This window comes from Leptonychotes weddellii, chromosome 1 (assembly GCF_054177405.1).
Source record: "Leptonychotes weddellii isolate Sample4059 chromosome 1, ASM5417740v2, whole genome shotgun sequence".
Lineage (NCBI taxonomy): Eukaryota > Metazoa > Chordata > Mammalia > Carnivora > Phocidae > Leptonychotes > Leptonychotes weddellii.
In genome coordinates, this window is record NC_138369.1 from 28802082 (window position 1) to 28818584 (window position 16503).

The following is a 16503-nucleotide window of genomic DNA, read 5'->3' on the forward strand; positions in this document are numbered from 1 at the left end:
CTCTAGAGCGTAAGTAATAATCTATAACTACATAATTACCTATAATTGTATATCACATTTCATATATAATTATATAATTAATAATATGCTAATACTATAGTTCATATTTAATGGTTATACTACATAAGTAATATATTGTAATATAATTCATAATATTAATGTATTGGTTAATATTAATATGTAAGTATATGATATATATAAATATGTTATTATATGGTTATAGTTATATATATAATAATTTATAATTAGCATTTTTAGGCCTCTTCATATGCATGGCTGAGTACTTTACATTTAATACAGCAACCTTACAGGGGTATTTTGATCTCCATTTTATTAATAAGGAAACAGTTCATGCACTTGAGCAAAGTCACATAGTAGACAATAATGTACATGGACACAAAGTTGGAGAGCAAAACCCACATTCTTAACACTATGCCAAGCTATCAAGATATTCTACATACTGTAGAACCTTGAATATTGTACACTCAGGTACAATACAACATTAAGATATTGTAACAACAAAAAAGAATCTCTTTAAGCAATCTCCCTTTTAGATGGGAAGAGAAGATAAGATGTATAGAGCTGAAACTATTGAAGCAAGATCATGTGTGGCAATCATCTCTTCCTCAAGTCCTAAAAGTACATAAAAGGGCATGGAGGTGTGGTTATTTGGGTAAGACTTCTTTGATTTGGTAATTTTGAGGGATCTACTATGCAAGGCCAAAGTAACGTGCCACTCAGATTATTTCTAGGGCTTTGTGACCATATAGTGTCCAAACATCCCTTCCCAAGATGGTTAAAAATGCCAAGTCCCCAACTGAGCAAGACTTGGGTCATTTGGGAAATTACACCCATTGAATTTTTGACAGGATTTCTAGAGTATGTATTTGAATACCGCTCACTCGTTCTTTTTCCAGTTCACGGGAAGCAAATTATCAACAACGATTAAAAGAATGGATAGAGTCACACACACAAACCTGGGCTTGAGTCCTGACCCTGCCACAGTGGTCAGGAGTCTAGGTTGCTCATCTCAGTGTTCAGCCATTGTACTTAGAGCGTGGCCGGGGGCAGCAGTCAGCTCCACCAGGAACTCGGTAGCAACACAGAATCTCAGGCCTCACCCTGGGCTGGCTGGCTGGGAAGTCCTAGGGGCAGGGACCAGGAATCTGTGTTTTAACAAGCTTTCCAGGTTTGGGAAGCCCTGTGCTGGGCCTTACCTTCCTCATCAACAAAAGGGAGGTAATACAATAATAGTACCCTCTTCACAGCATCATGGTGAAGATCAACTGAGATAATGTACATAAAGTGCTTCACACGATGTCTAAAGTAAGAGTATTTGATAATTATTTTCTTTAATAATTTTGTTTTATTTTTTCTTATTTTTGGTTTAGAAAGGAAAGAAACCAGAACCCCGAGCAGATAACTCTGTCTGCCTTAGGTTTCAGCAGAAACCAGTTCTTAGAGTTAATGATGAAGACTTGTCTGACATCCACCTTATGTTACTAAGAAAATCTGAATTGTATAAACAGGTTTCTGTTGTGGTCATTCTTCGGTTCCTGTTTGAAAATGAAGGTCTGCAGCTGAGTGTTTTTACAGCCAGTCCAGAGGCTCCGTAGAACAGCTCTGATGGATGTGTGTGTCAGATTGCAAAACACTCCCGACTGGAGCAGTTCAACTGGACGGTTTAGAAAGCCACCTCCAGGTTTCACATTTGGGAACACAAACACTTACAAAGTGGAGCGCTTCTTCCCAGGGAGAGGTGGCACCACGTCAGCTGCCTGTGAAGTGCCCATAGGTATCAGGTGCTGAATAAAGGCCTGGTCAGGCCTGGTTTGACCCGCTGTGGCCTGTTCCAAATCATCTGAATCCATTCTAACTTCTCTGCAACTTTTATTTAATATTTATTTATATGAGTTTGGGCATCAGTCTTGCTAATAGCTTCCTTGCTTCTCACTTGCTCTTTCCCTCTCAGACAAAGGTCTGTAAACTTTTCTGTAAAGGGCCAGATAGTAAATATTTCAAGCTTTGTGGGCCATGGGGTCTCTGTGGCAACTACTCAAGTCCACAATTGTAACTCAAAAGCAGCCATAGACAAGGCACAACCAATTGAGTGTGGCTGTGTCCCAATAAAACTTTATTTATAAAAACAGGTGGCAGGCTAGATTTGGCCCACAAGCTCTAGTTTGCTGACCTCTGACTCAGAATCTCTAAACATCCCATAGAAAGGACCCAGATGACCAGGCAGAAGAATAATTCAGTGTCTACAGGTAAAGTTCTGGCTTAGAAGGAGTTCCTGGCCCCCACCAAGCCATGCCTCTGGTGATGAGAGATAAACAACACTAATTGTCCCTCCAGACCAGCTGAACCAAAACCCACTCTGAAACTGTTTTGCTCCCACCTGGTGGGAAAACACCTTCTCTCAGTTTAACAACTTTTAATGAAGGTGTTGCCTCACAGGTTGGGACCAACCACATCAAGTTCCACATCTGGAACAAGGAAGTCTTCCTATAAGTGATGAGATTGAAACGTTCAGATACCAATGAAGTAGAGGCCAGGGCCCAGACTTAAACCATAAGAGTAGAGAGTGAATGCCAGAATCGAACTTTTCTAGAATAGTTCGGGGTATATAACTCCTGGTGTTTAGAGATAACTAAACTGGCCCCTCCACAAAGAAGTACCCCAGAAGGTGTGATGTAATAAATTACTCTTTTATCCTTGCTAGAGTAATAATATGAATCTATCTGTGATACTACAGCAGAAGAAACCAGTTGACAAAAATTGTGACCTAGGCTGTTCTTTCATTTGAAGAGTTTTTTGGAGTGCCAGGTGTGGTTTGAGACTCAGCCTTGTATGACTTATTCATTCCAAAGTTGGAATTTGCTTGGTTCCAAGGAAGCCATTTGTAACAAATGTCATTGGTGGCTTGTCCAACAGCCATTCCAACTCCCGCCTTCTTTTTTCCTTGAAGAAGAGCCATTAATTTTGTTGGAGTTCTACATGTAACAAAGATAAATCTTACTTGGTTTAATTCAGTGATGATCATCCCATTAACCATAGCAGTGAGTTTATGGATGTGCATGTAGCCCAGGGCCACCTCACAAAAATCAGGAAAAATCTATGAGGAGGCTTCAGGAAAAAGGACCTTCTCCCTTAAAAAGAGGCAGAGGGGAAAATGTGTCCTTGTGTGAGCACTGTGGATACAGAGCTTGGAACTGTGGTATCCATCTTGAACCCCGGGGAAAGCTAAGCTACGGATAACAAAGCATAATAAACCTGCAGCTGCCTTGCCATGAGACTTTCTGTTATTGAGAAAGTAAGTGTTCCTTATTATGTAAACTATCTTGAATCTTCTGTTTCTCGCAGCCAAGAGAATCCCAAATGATACCCATTCTTGTTTGGTCTCCCCCAGGCCAGTTCAGGTCTCTCTGCTCCTATCAGCTCTTAAGCTCTCTGCTTTCACTATCCCCATCTCATCTTACCACCCAGTAGAGATTCGGAAATTGTGCCTTGTTTTATTTTGTCTTGATAGCCCTTGAGGTTGAGGTCTTACCTGTTAGGATTTCACCAGGGAGCCACTGGTCAGTAAAGAGTTATAAACACAGCTACTCACAGGCTGAAATGATCTCAATGTTTTGTTATTGGACGTGTTGGTAGTACTAACGCTGTGTTTATTTTTCATTTATTCAGTGCAATTGTCATTCCCTAACAAAGATTGTAGGCTAGTGGATACAGTCAACTACATATGATGTAATGAGGGACCAGAGAGGGAACCGGGGGGTGTGGAAGTCCAGAGGGAGGATCCGTCGTGGCTTACCCAACAGTCAAAACCTTCACGTTTCTTCCATGCTTGCAGAGGCTCCTCCCCTATGAATGCCAGACACTCACTCCCCAGCCTCCACTGCAGCTAGGGCATGCACATATGAGCTCCTTCTGGCCAGCAAGACATAAGGGAAAACCTTCAAAGGACTTCTAAGAAGGATTTTCCTTGAAGATTAAGATCATCACAGAGAGGTGTTTTCTTCCCTTTCTGCTCTTGTATGCTTCCTGGGAGGGCATGGTTCAGAGCTACAACAGCCATCTTGTGACCATGAAGTAAAAGCCAAGAGCATTGCAGAAAATGATTCTAAGTATTGACATTATTATATCATAGAACCAATCCTCTATCTGCATATCTCCAGATTTCTTATTATGTGATGATACCACTGTATTTTCCTATCTGTTACGTATAGGCCGTAGCATGCTAAATGGGTATCTAACCTGGACCGGGGAATCTAAGAAGGCTTCCTGGAGGAAGTGACTCATAAGCTAAAGCACGAAAGATATGTGCACATGATGTAATAGGAGGAGAGGTGATGCAGGAGAGTCCAGAAACTTGGAGGAGAGACTATGGCAAGTTTAAAAATGCAAAATCAGTGGCTATGGCTGAAGCATAAAATATTTTCTATGGAGTGGCAAAACATAAGGTCAAATAAGTAAAAGGGGGGAGGACAAATCATATGTAACCTTGTAAGTCATGTTAATAAATTTTGCTTTTTTCCTTAAGAACATTACAAACACTATTGAAATCTTTCTCATTCTCAGATCAGAGTTAATCATGTCTTTTATACACCCTGATCACACTGCTGATGGTTCACTGTCATTTGGCCCTGTTAGGGGTTGTAATTTGTTATCAAGTATTTGTTTCCTCCAGTTTAATTCAATAATGCTCATCCCTTTATGCATACCAGTTATTGGTTTATGGATGAGCATGTAACCCAGTTCTGCCTAATGGAAAATAAAGAAAAATCTGCTGGGAAGCATCTGGAAAAGTTATCTTCTCCCTTAAAAAGAAGCATGAAGAGAATGTGTCTCCTGGAGGGCAGGCTGTGTCTTATCTCATTTATATCAACCCCCTCCAACAAAACCTCATTGAGGTTTGTTGAATCAAATTTCTTATCTCATTAGAATTTACAGAACCTGGATCTATCTTAAAGTAGTTTGTCTTGCTTGATCCTTTCAATACCCCCATGAAACCTAGGGAGAGGTCCAGGCTTCTCACAGCTGGTTAGGGCAGAACTATAAGGGCTGGAACCAGGTTGTATCTCTCTTCATCCAGAAATGCTTTTCACTGTATCGTACAGTTTTCCCCCATAGCAAGTGCTTCCATCGCTAAGAGTTTGTACATTTATTCATTTGCAGTGAGGTTGCAGTTTGATGAAACTTAAAAAAAATTTTTTTCCATGTAGTCATTGCCAGAAGCTTTGTGTGGTGGAAACATCCAGTCACACTTTCTTGGGGAGAACTGAGAGTGGTCCTTTGGTGTTAACAGACATAGGGCAATAAAGCCTCTTTGTTGTGGTTTGAGAAAGGCTAGCATTCCATGTCCCCTGGTCTGTAAAGCTCACAGAATGATTCAGGCTGGAGGACACATTTGTGTAGGAACTCCCTTAGTTGGCATGACTAACTACATATCATAACAGATGAACCTGAACATCTCAGTGGCTCAACTCAATGTTTTATTTCTCTCTCACATAGAGATTCATTTTTAGGGGGACCACATTAGAGACCCAGGCTCTTTCTCTCTTGTGGGTCCATCTTCCCCTGTGGTCCCTGCAATCTTCTGGGTCTAGTAGACAGACAGGGGAAGAGAGAGAGGAGCTTTCCATGGACCTCACTTCTGCCCACATTACACTGGGCAGGACTCAGTCATGTGGCTACACTTACCTGCATATAAGGATGGGAAAAGTAGCCCACCTCTATGCCTAGAAAGATAACCAAATGATTTTGAAAGACAAGTGGTCATCTCTGACTTAAGGGCCAAGGGGAATCTTGAGAAGAAATTGGTGATAACCCTCCACCTTCTGAGGTTCAACTTTATAGTATTTTTTTTTCTTTTCTTTTTAGAGAGAGAGTGAGTGAGTGGGGGTGGGGATGAGAAAGGGAGGGGCATAGAGAGAGAGAGAGAGAGAGAATCTTAAGCAGGCTCCATGCCTGACATGGGGCTCAATCTCACAACCCTGACATCATGACCTGAGCCAAAATCAAGAGTCAGATGCATAACCGACTGAGCCACCCAGACACCCCAAACTTATAGTATTTCTGATGAACTAGGGTAGAGCAGAGGAGGCTGGGGTATGTAGAGGGGAATTCACCATAAGGGAGAGGATAAACCTGCCTGTTGATTCACCTCAAAGCCAAGATCCTGTTTTTCATGAGGGAAGATTAATTCCAGACATGACATATGGATGAAGTTAGAAATCCCTCCTTATCCAAATGGGTGAGTGTTTATATATTAAAAGAGCTGTGTCTTGAAGAATTGCATATATTTTGGAGCCCATACCCCAATATAATACCATTTAATACCATAAAATAACCCATTCCTTCATTCATTTTTTTCAACAAAGCTTATTGAGTACGTACCGTGTGCTTAGCACATTCTAGGTGGTGGGATACTGTTGTCCCTGCCCTCATGCCCTCAATAGTAAATAAATATGATTTCAAGTAGCCATAAGCACAATGAAGAAAACAGAGTTTGGTTGCAAGGTTAAGAGATAGAACGTGCCTAGGGGAGAAGGGTCTGGCACTCTTCTAGATTGGATAGAATAGGATATGGTGAATGTTACCAAGGGAGAGAAAGGCTTCCTTTCCCCATTTCTAAGACCCAATGAAACCGCTGCTGTGCCAAAAAAAAAATATATTGTGTGTTGGTCCAACACTACTCCATGTTTCTGGACCTCTTGCTTTCAAGAGCCACACTACACAACCATGGTGACAAAAACAATAGCATAAATGAGCTTTGTGTGTAGACTCATACTTTCCAGGGTTTTCTCTGTAGAGGACAGTCATTAAGAAGGACCCCTTATGCCAGTGAATACCCCTGGGATTCTCAGACTTGCCCCAGGAGGTACAGCTCCTTAGCAATACACTGATGAGGGATCAGGCACCAGGATCATGCAGTTTGAGCAGGACCAGGAATGTGACCTCATAGGTGGAGGAAGGCATATCCATTCCGCCCTCATCCCACAATTATTTCTTCAACACTTTCTATGTGTCAGATACCGTGTTAAGACCTGGAGATAAAGGGAACAAATGTGGCACACGCCTGACTTGAGAGGTGTTAGCCTGAAGGAAAAGAGAGAGCTGGACAGAAAAATCAAAGTTGTCCATGTACACGTGTTCATGCTCCCACTATGTGCAAAGCCCTCCGGCCAGTTCCGTAAACCACGGTGTGTAGCCTCTTGGGCTGCTTCATGTGCCCCTTCATGAATACGTGAGCACATTTTTCCTCCCTGAGGCGCTCCTCCCTGCAAGGGGCACTGACCTCCTGCTCTTATTAACGATTCTGCAGGTGCTTCCCTCCTGAGGGACTTCAGCCTCGTTCCGCTTCATGACCAGGCAGCTGTAGGGGTCCCACAGGGCAGGATTCTTACCTTATCCTGGGATCCAGCCCCAACATGTGTGTTCTCATTCTGACCCTCCCAGGTCACCCCATGCCTGCCAGAAACCACGGGTCCCTGTTGTGCGTCAGGCCTCCAAAGTCAACCTTGTCATTCCGCAGATGCTGTCAGAGGCCACGTCTGAACACCATGCCAAAACAACTAGCCCAGAAGGAACATTCGGTCAATCTGGTTTGTCAGAAAGCCAAAAAATAAGACATTTGTTCGATTGAATTCATGCAAGAGTTGGTTTGTTTTATTTTTAGCTGAATTTAGTCTTGTTGGCAAGCGTATCTAGGCAGAGGTCTTGTCTCCTAGGGTAACAAGAGCTCACGTAGTCAACATCCACCACAACAAAAATGTGTCCACTTACCCCCCCCACCCCGATCTTCTTCTTATCTGCATAACCACCGTGGAAAGCAGATGAGGGCCAGAACCATGTCACTTCTCCATCACACAGGGTAGATCTGTATTAATATTTGTGTCAGTAAGGGCCCTACCAGGAGAGAGGTGGCCTACGCAATTGAAATCACTTGGGGAAAGTGTAGCAGAAGGACGGTTTGCAAAGGTGCAGGCAGGTATAGAGAAATGCCAGGGGATAGGGCAGAGACTCAGGGTAGTAACAGAACTCTGGCGAGGCCTGGAGGGACATAGGGAGGGGGTGGAATGGAGAGACAGACAGACAGCCATCTTTGTCCAAGGAGCTCATCCACTGTGTGTCTCATCCCTAGCAGGAGAGCTGGGGGGAATAGAACGCCAGCCTCACTCTCCTCCCTCCCTTAGATCACCTCTCTGGGGTCCCTCATATCCAGACTTACCTGACCTGAGGGCACAGAGCCTGTGGATATAACTCATATCTGTCAGCCTCCCGGAACACAGAAGAATCTAGAAGGGTGGAAAGTAGAGCTGGAGGAACAGACAGAAGGTGTCCAACCCAGTACTGTGTCAACTAATTTCTGGGAGAATTTGATTCCACACCCTCCCTGGATCAGCATCTTATTTCTCAAGTTAAGCAGTCATGTGGATTCACAGACTCTTGAACTTAGGGGAGTTTGAAAGTACCAACTCCTCTGGGATGCAGAAAACTTCTCTCAAGTCCATCCTGCTCTTGAATGCCTCTGTTGATAGGAAGATCACTACATGTCAAGGCATTTGAGGGCACGTCTAATGAGAAGCCTCTGCAACCAAGCTCCCTTTTGCTCTGGTCTCTAGTGCTCTAGGTCACCAGAACAAGTCTAAATCCCCAGCTCTCTTTCACAAGGAAGGATGTTAGAACCTTAAAACTCCACATCTGGGCATGGGGTGAGGAGAAGCTGCAAAGCTTGGGCTGGGATCTCATCTTGCGGAGAGGGTGGGGAAACCAGTTCTCTCCTTGCATCCCACCACAAACGCCTCTAAAATTCAGAGCATCCTAAAAATGAAGACACAACTATGAAATCCCTGAGAACCAGAGCCGGGACCCTTCCGACAGATTTAAGTATATTTCAAAGCCACACACTCCCCTCGGCAAGACAGAGGAATCCAACAGCGATGGCCCACGGCAGCATGTCCTTAATGAAAACCTAGCAGCTAAAAACACCCTCGGCCAGCTTTGAGGACCGCACTGCGTCCAGCCCATTCCGTTTCATCTTTTCAAAAATCCCAGCCTGCAGAAAGCTGGGAAGGGCTGGGTTGTTTGCAGGAATCAGTGTAAAACGTAGACAGTAGTTTATTTGTTAGGCTGGTAACACATGAGAAATGGAGGAGAGATTTGTTTTCTGTAGCAGGAGGCAGATCAAGCCAGCTGGCAGCGTGCCTGAAACAAATAACCAAGAAACAACTAGATCTGTGTGGAACTTGGTGAGAAAATTTAGAGTCGGTCGGGCAGGGAAGGGGCCGCCAGTGGAAGATAAAATGGGCAGAAGCGGAGAGGACAAAGAAGATGGTCGAGTTCTCTTACAGCTAAACTCACTGTCCTATTTCTTTTGCACCAGTTTGAAGAGTTGAAATTGAATTGGGTTGGTTCCATTTTTTTATATTTCTCTTCAGCAGCTGTAAGCTTTGAAAGATCAAGCTGGGACTATAAAGAAGTAGTTTCAGTCGTTACCCCACCGTTTACTGTGGAAACTCAGATGCCACAACAACCCTGAGAGACACGTGTTATGAGCCCATTTTTTAACTGTGTAAATATTTTAAAATTTACATTCCATAAAATTCACTTTCTTTTCTGAACAGTTCTATGAGTTTTCATAAATGCATCCGGTTGTATGAGTTTTCATAAATGCATCCAGTTGTATAATCTCCACAGTGAAGATACAAAGCAGTTCTGTCACCTCAAAACTTCCCCCTCGCGCTAGACTTTTCTCCTCACAACCTCCCCCGACCCAGCACTAACTCCTGGAAACTACTGCTCCTCTGTCCCTATTGTTCTGTCTTTTCTAAAATGTCCTATACATGAAATCATATAGCATAGAGCCTTTTGAGTCTGTCCTGGCCACATTTTCCAAGTAAGTCAAAAGACGCTCAGAGAAGTTCAGTAACCTGCCCAGGGTCACACAACTAGAAAAGCAGAAATTTAAGTGCAAGCGCACTGATTCCAGATCTTACCCTTTCTCCCCAGTGCTGAGCTGGAACTCTGTTTCGTCATCTCCCTCATCAAGATTGTGGTGGAGGAGAGAGTGGGGGGAGAGTGGTACAATGAAATCATGGATGCAGAAGGACTTTGGAAAATGTGGACACATTTTTGTCTTTGTCCAGGCCAAGCATTTGCAGGAGGGCATTGAGCTCTACTGAACTTGGTGGCATACCTTTGAACCTAGCCCTATCAGTCTGTTTAAAGAAACTTTCTCTCTCTCTCTCTCTCTCTCTCTCTCTCTCTCCTAATGCTAATGTAAGAAGCACCTCAGGAGGTTAAAAGACCTATCTTGACTGGAAAAAAGAATCACTGCTTTCCACAAACACAGATTTATTTAATGGGATTTGGGCTGTGCAGGGGTGTTTTGGTCATCTGAAGGGATTTTTCTATTCTCAGGACATGAAAGTAACTGCTATGAAATAAAATTTGACTTGACTATTATGTCACAAGAAGTAAACATCATCTGCTGGCCTGATGGCTTGGATGCCTCTCTAAACTGCCTCTGCCAAAGGCTTTGAAATGTTTGCTTTCGGGCTGGATTCAACCATCAGAATATTTAGGGAAGAACATGCCAAAGCCCCACAAAGCAGATCCCTCTCTTGGTGAAGATAAACGTGCAAAGCTGTGGTTTTCTTGAAGCCACAGAAATATGAGTGTTGTTCCTTCTTCCACTCCGGCTCCCTCTAAATGTTATCAAAAGCAAAGGTCTTCTTTCTTTGTTACTGCTGCAGATGGGGCAGTTTTAGCAATAGGCCCCACCAATGCTCATGAGGTACGTGGAGGGTTGCTCGGTTCCAGCACTGCCCAGTGGAGAGATGATGCAAGCCGCACATGCAATTTCTAATTCTGTAGAAGACATATCTTCAAAAGCAAAAAAAAATAATTGAAATTTATTTTAATAATGTATTTTAAACAAGTATATCCAAAATACGTAATCAACATACAGTTATTCATGAGGTTTGTTTGCTCATCCAAGAAAACGACAATGATGTCTACTCACAGAGTAGGTGCGAGGATTAAAGGACATCATCCAGCTAAAGTGCCTGACATGTGGTAAGTGGTGGATAAATGTGAGTTGTTATTAGAAGCATCAGTATTCCTGTTTTTACTGGTATCATGACTCTTACCATTGGTATTCAGAAGCCAAACCTCAGGGGCGCCTAGGTGGCTCAGTCAGTGAAGCATCCAACTCTTAATTTCATCTCAGGTCATGATCTCGGGGTCATGTCCAACTCTACACTCAGCAGGGAGTCTACTTGAGATTCTCTCCCTCCCTCTTCCTCGGCCCCTCCCTCTGCTCAAGCTCTGTCTCTGTCTCTGTCTCTCTCTCAAATAAATAAATCTTAAAAAAAAAAAAAGTCAAACCTCACTTATCTGTCTTTGGATTTCTTATGGAAATGGAAATCAGAATCAGATTCACTACCTCCAAGGTGGAGGGGATTTAGGAAAAAGGCAACCAAAGGAATGAATCATGTTTTATAGCCCTTAAGAGTTAAAAAAACAAACAAACAAACAAATTCAGGGCGCCTGGGTGGCTCAGTCGGTTAAGTGTCTGCCTTCGGCTCAGGTCATGATCCGAAGGTCCTGGAGTGGAGCCCCATGTCGGCTCCCTGTTCAGCAGGGAGCCTGCTTCTCTCTCTCCCTCTGCTGCTCCCCCTGCTTGTTTTCTCTCTCCCTCTCGTCAAATAAGTGAATAAAATCTTTTTAAAAAGAGAGCTAAAGAATTTCCTCCGTGTTATTTCTTTGATAGTCACATTTAACCTATAATGTAGAAACAGTTTCATCCTCTTTATGGATGAGGAAAGTGAGGCAGGCTCAGAAAAGTTAGGTAAGGCACTCGGAGTCACCCAAACAGAGCAGGAGAGCAAGGACCTAACTATAGGGCTTTATCTCTAAAGCGATTTCTTTAATAAAACTCTAAACCAGTAGAACCTTGGGCCTGCATCTGAACGCTGGTTCTGCTGCTCATGGTATATGCTGGGCAAGTTGCCTGACCTTTCTGTGCTTCCCATCTGTAACGTGGTAATATTTTCTGCATGGGAGTCAGGAAGGTTAAATGCAGTGGGTTTGTAGACTGAGTAACAGAATGCTCCACAGATCGCCAAGGTACACTCTGTGTTGATTTCCAAAATCAGAACTCCTATTGGACTCTGAAGCTGGATGTTGCATTAATTGGAGGTTGGTCTACACTTTGGATAGAAACTATCAGTGACCCGTAGTTTTAAAGCTACACTTCTTTAGATGAGAAAAATCACTGAGGGTTAGGGCTTAGCACTGGCATCATGCCTTTCATGCATGTTGATTGACTTCAATGTGCCCATCCGGCTTCACATGGTTTTATTCTGCTGTGAAGCATTCCTCATCCCCCAAGATCCCATGAATAGGCTTCATCTTGAAGCCATCACTGCCATCCGGCTAGCAGACACCATGCTTAGCTCTTCAGTGAAGGCATGATGGGAAAAAAAAATTACCCCACATCAAGAGAAGCGTGGCTCAGAGTCTTAGCAGGACACACATGGCTGCCTCCCATGGGACAGTTGTGGAGAATTTAATAAAAGTAAAGAATTGTTTATAAAAGTGTGGGTAGGCTTAAGGGAAACCAGTAAGGGGTGGTATAGAGCCTCATGCTTAACTACAGAGGGGCTGTGTCAGCCCAAGCTTGAAGGGGCAAGGAGACAGAACCAGAACTTCACCTGACCTCCAACTGACCTTGAGGGCTGCCTGACAGGAAGCATGCCCTTCAGTAGAAAGTCACAGCCAAATTTTAGAGGAAGGAAGAACGGAGGAGCGAGGAAGAAGGGAAAAAAGCATGATGACCTCACTATCAGATCTCATGCCAGTGCTCCTGATGGGCTGCATTCAACAGAAAGTCAGAGGGAGAAGGAGCGCATTGATGGAGTCCATGAAGATCAGCCTCCCAGAGCACAGTGCTTGGTAAAGAAGAGAGAGGAACTGGAGGGACAAATGGGAAACATCCAGCACAAAATTGTCATTTCATTTGGATCCTGGAACCTTTCCCAAATGACCAATTCTCCAGCCCCTGAATTTGGGAGGTGTTTTGGAAGAAAGCATGACCAACCTGTTACTCTTCAAGTTCTACCCTCATTGACTGACAAAGTCCTCTTCCTGCTTCCTTTCCAAATATCTTTCTTTCTGAATGGCATTTTTCCAACCTGCGCATTATACCAGCTCTATAAAAGTGTGTTCAGTGTGCAACTTAAGAAACCAGTGCCAGAGAACCAAGATTGACTAAGCCCTCTGATAAACCAGGCACTGTGCTAGGTAGTTAACACAGGTTAACCCTCAGTCTGTGCCCTCAAGGATTCTATCATCTAATAAGAAAGGGGGAAAATATGTTTGAAGTTCACCACTTTGAATTGTAAACAAATGTTATAAAGATACATTATAATGGAAAACTCAGTTGGGCTTTGCAATAGGTTGGGAAATTGTTAGCACTCATCAGAAAGAAGTGATTTACACCAAGAAAGAGGATTTGATATGATGAAAATCTGATGGAGGTGGGCATAGTATTTTATGGTAAGCAAGAGGAGAGACTGTATTTCATACAAACCAAAGTATTGGCCAAGATATCTTAGTCCCTGGACCTGATTTTTTTAAGACTCTGATTTATTTCAAGCTCTTAAGGAAGAGGTTGGATCAAAATAAAGAAGCCAGTCCCACAGAAGGAGCCCTAAGGACATATACAGCTGCATCCCTGACCATACAGATTATGAGACTAAACCCAAAATAGCCCATACATTCAGTGGTCATAATGGGCTAGGGCAGAGATGGAACAGGAAAAGAGAGAGAATTGGTCCTTTGTCATCTTAAAGCCCCAACAAGGGTAGATATGTTTTTTCACTTTCCAACTGACTCCTGACACAGAATACATTTGGCCGCAATGACAAGGAGGACACTCAGTGTAATAGAAGTTGGGGTTTGGGGTACCTTCAAGTTTTAAAATGGAAAATCTCTCACCTTCAGAAGTGATTCATCAACTGATTTACTTACTAACTTTCATAAATTTTTTGTTGATTGTACATCTAATAGTCATGCGGGAAACTTGAAATAATGCACACAAAGAATAAATAATGAACTGTCAGTCATCTTTCATCCCATCTTACAAAGATTTCTGCCGATAGCTTTTCAGTAAATCTCCATGTACATTTGGGTTTGGGGCCTATTTTCATATTCCTTTGACACATTTGCAATTGTAATTACTATTTCCTCTCAGTCCCCAATTTAAAGACTAACTATAGTCTTGGGACAACTGGGTGGCTCAGTCAGTTAAGTGTCCGACTGTTGATGTCAGCCCAGGTCATGATTTCAAGGTCATGAGATCAAGCGCTGCGTCAGGATCTGCGCTTAGTGCAGAGTCAGCTTGAAATTCTCTCTCTCCCTCTGCCCCTCCCCGCAGCTCTAAATAAATAAATAAATAAATAAATTATAAATTTATTTATAATATAACTATAATATAATTAAATTATAAATTTATTATAAATTTATTTTATTATTTTTTATTCATATCACCAGTTGTGAATTAGTACATAGTGTAGGGGTGGATTCCCTATAATACGAATACAAACATCCTCATTTTTAACATAGCATCATTTTTTATTGTATTTTCCTACATCACAAAATATTTCTTTTTTTATTGTGGTGACATATAAATAACATAAAATTTACCATTTTAACCATTTTTAAGTGTACAATTTTGTGGCATTAAGTACATTCGCAATGTTGTCTAATCATCACCACTATCTCTTTCCAAATCTTTTTCATCTTGTCAAAGCAATACTCTTTACCCATTCCTCCCATACCTGCAGCCCCTGGAGAAAAATAATATTCTCTAAATATCATTTCATATTGATGAAATGAAATGTTCTGTAGTCAATATGAAATGACTACAAAATATTTCTTGTGTGGATATGCTATTGTCTACTGAACCATTATTATAACTTGGGACAATTTTGTTGTTTCCAGATTTTTTTTTCTGAGATAGTAGCAAATGTCTGTATGTGTGTGTATGTTTCTATTTGGTTCTTTGTATCTTCTGTTTCTCTGCAGCAATATTCTATTTTTTTCATTTGTGTCAAGTGTCTTTGCAATTTTTTGTTGGAGCATTTGCACTATAGAGGATATAAAGTCTTTATCACATAATTTTACACATATACTCACACATATAATTCATATACATAATATATGATTATATAATACATAATTCATATACGTATTATTATATCCTTGAAATAAGTTCCTGGAAGTGAATTTACTGGATGAAATGTGCAGTATTTTAAAGCTTTAAAGTTCTTGACAAAATAGCTTCATTAAGTCTTTATCATTATTATTAAAAAAGACTTTCACCACATTCTCTCTAAAACAGTTTATCACATTTAGTAGATAAATAATATCTAGTAGTTCTGATTTCTCTTTAATAGCTTATTAATGAAGAATGTATTTCTTTTACATGTTCATTAGCTATTTCTTATTTTATACATTATCAATTATTTGACTGTTTATCTGCTTCAGTTTTACTATTCATTTTATTCATTTATCCAGTTTAACATTGACAGAGAATACTTACCTTTTTCCAGTGATATTTGTGACAAGTATTATTGCCAGTTTGTTTTTGGATTATTATTGGTGGTTTTTATAGCAAAATACAAAGTGTGAAATATTTACTTGCTACAATCTTTAACCTTTGGGATTGTTGTCTTTTGTTTTTACCTTTAAAAGTTCTTCCCCAAATGAAGAGTTTGTACTCACTTATTTTTTACATATTTATGATTTAATTGCTTTCCCCTTAATTCTTAGGTATGCCAAACGGGAAGGAGCAAGATGGTAGAGGAGTAGGAGACCTAAATTTTGTCTGGTCCCAGGAATTCAGCTGGATAGGGATCAAACCATTCTGAACACCTACGAACTCAACAGGAGATCAAAGAAAAGAATAGCAGCAACTCTCTGAACAGAAAAGCAACCACTTTCTGCAAGGTAGGATGTGCGGAGAAGTGAATCTGAGGCAATATCCGGGAGGATAGATGGCGGGGGAGGGGCCTCCATTGGCCGCTTCTGGCAAGTGATAGAGCCACGGACCACAAAATCGGAACTTTTAGAAGTCGGCTCCGCTGAGGGACGTCGCTCCAGTGGCTAAGCAGGGGGTGGAAGCCTCACGGGACAGTGTGGTCTCAGGACCCTCGGGGTCACAGAAAGACTGGGGGTGCCTGAGTGAGGCAGAGCTCCCAGGTATCGGAGCGGGGAAGCCGGCTACAGAGACGGAGCCCAGGCACAGGCTCTCAGCTCGGGGTTGCCATAAACTGTGATCCGTGGCACAGTCGGGCCACTGCTCCTCCAGCAGGGACCCAACAAGCGGCAGATCCAGGGAGACTCCCCTTCCTCCCCCGGGAGGAGTGGCACAGGAACGCACCGCAGGGATCTGCTGGGTTTGGAGACTCCATACGGGGTTATGTGCCAGAG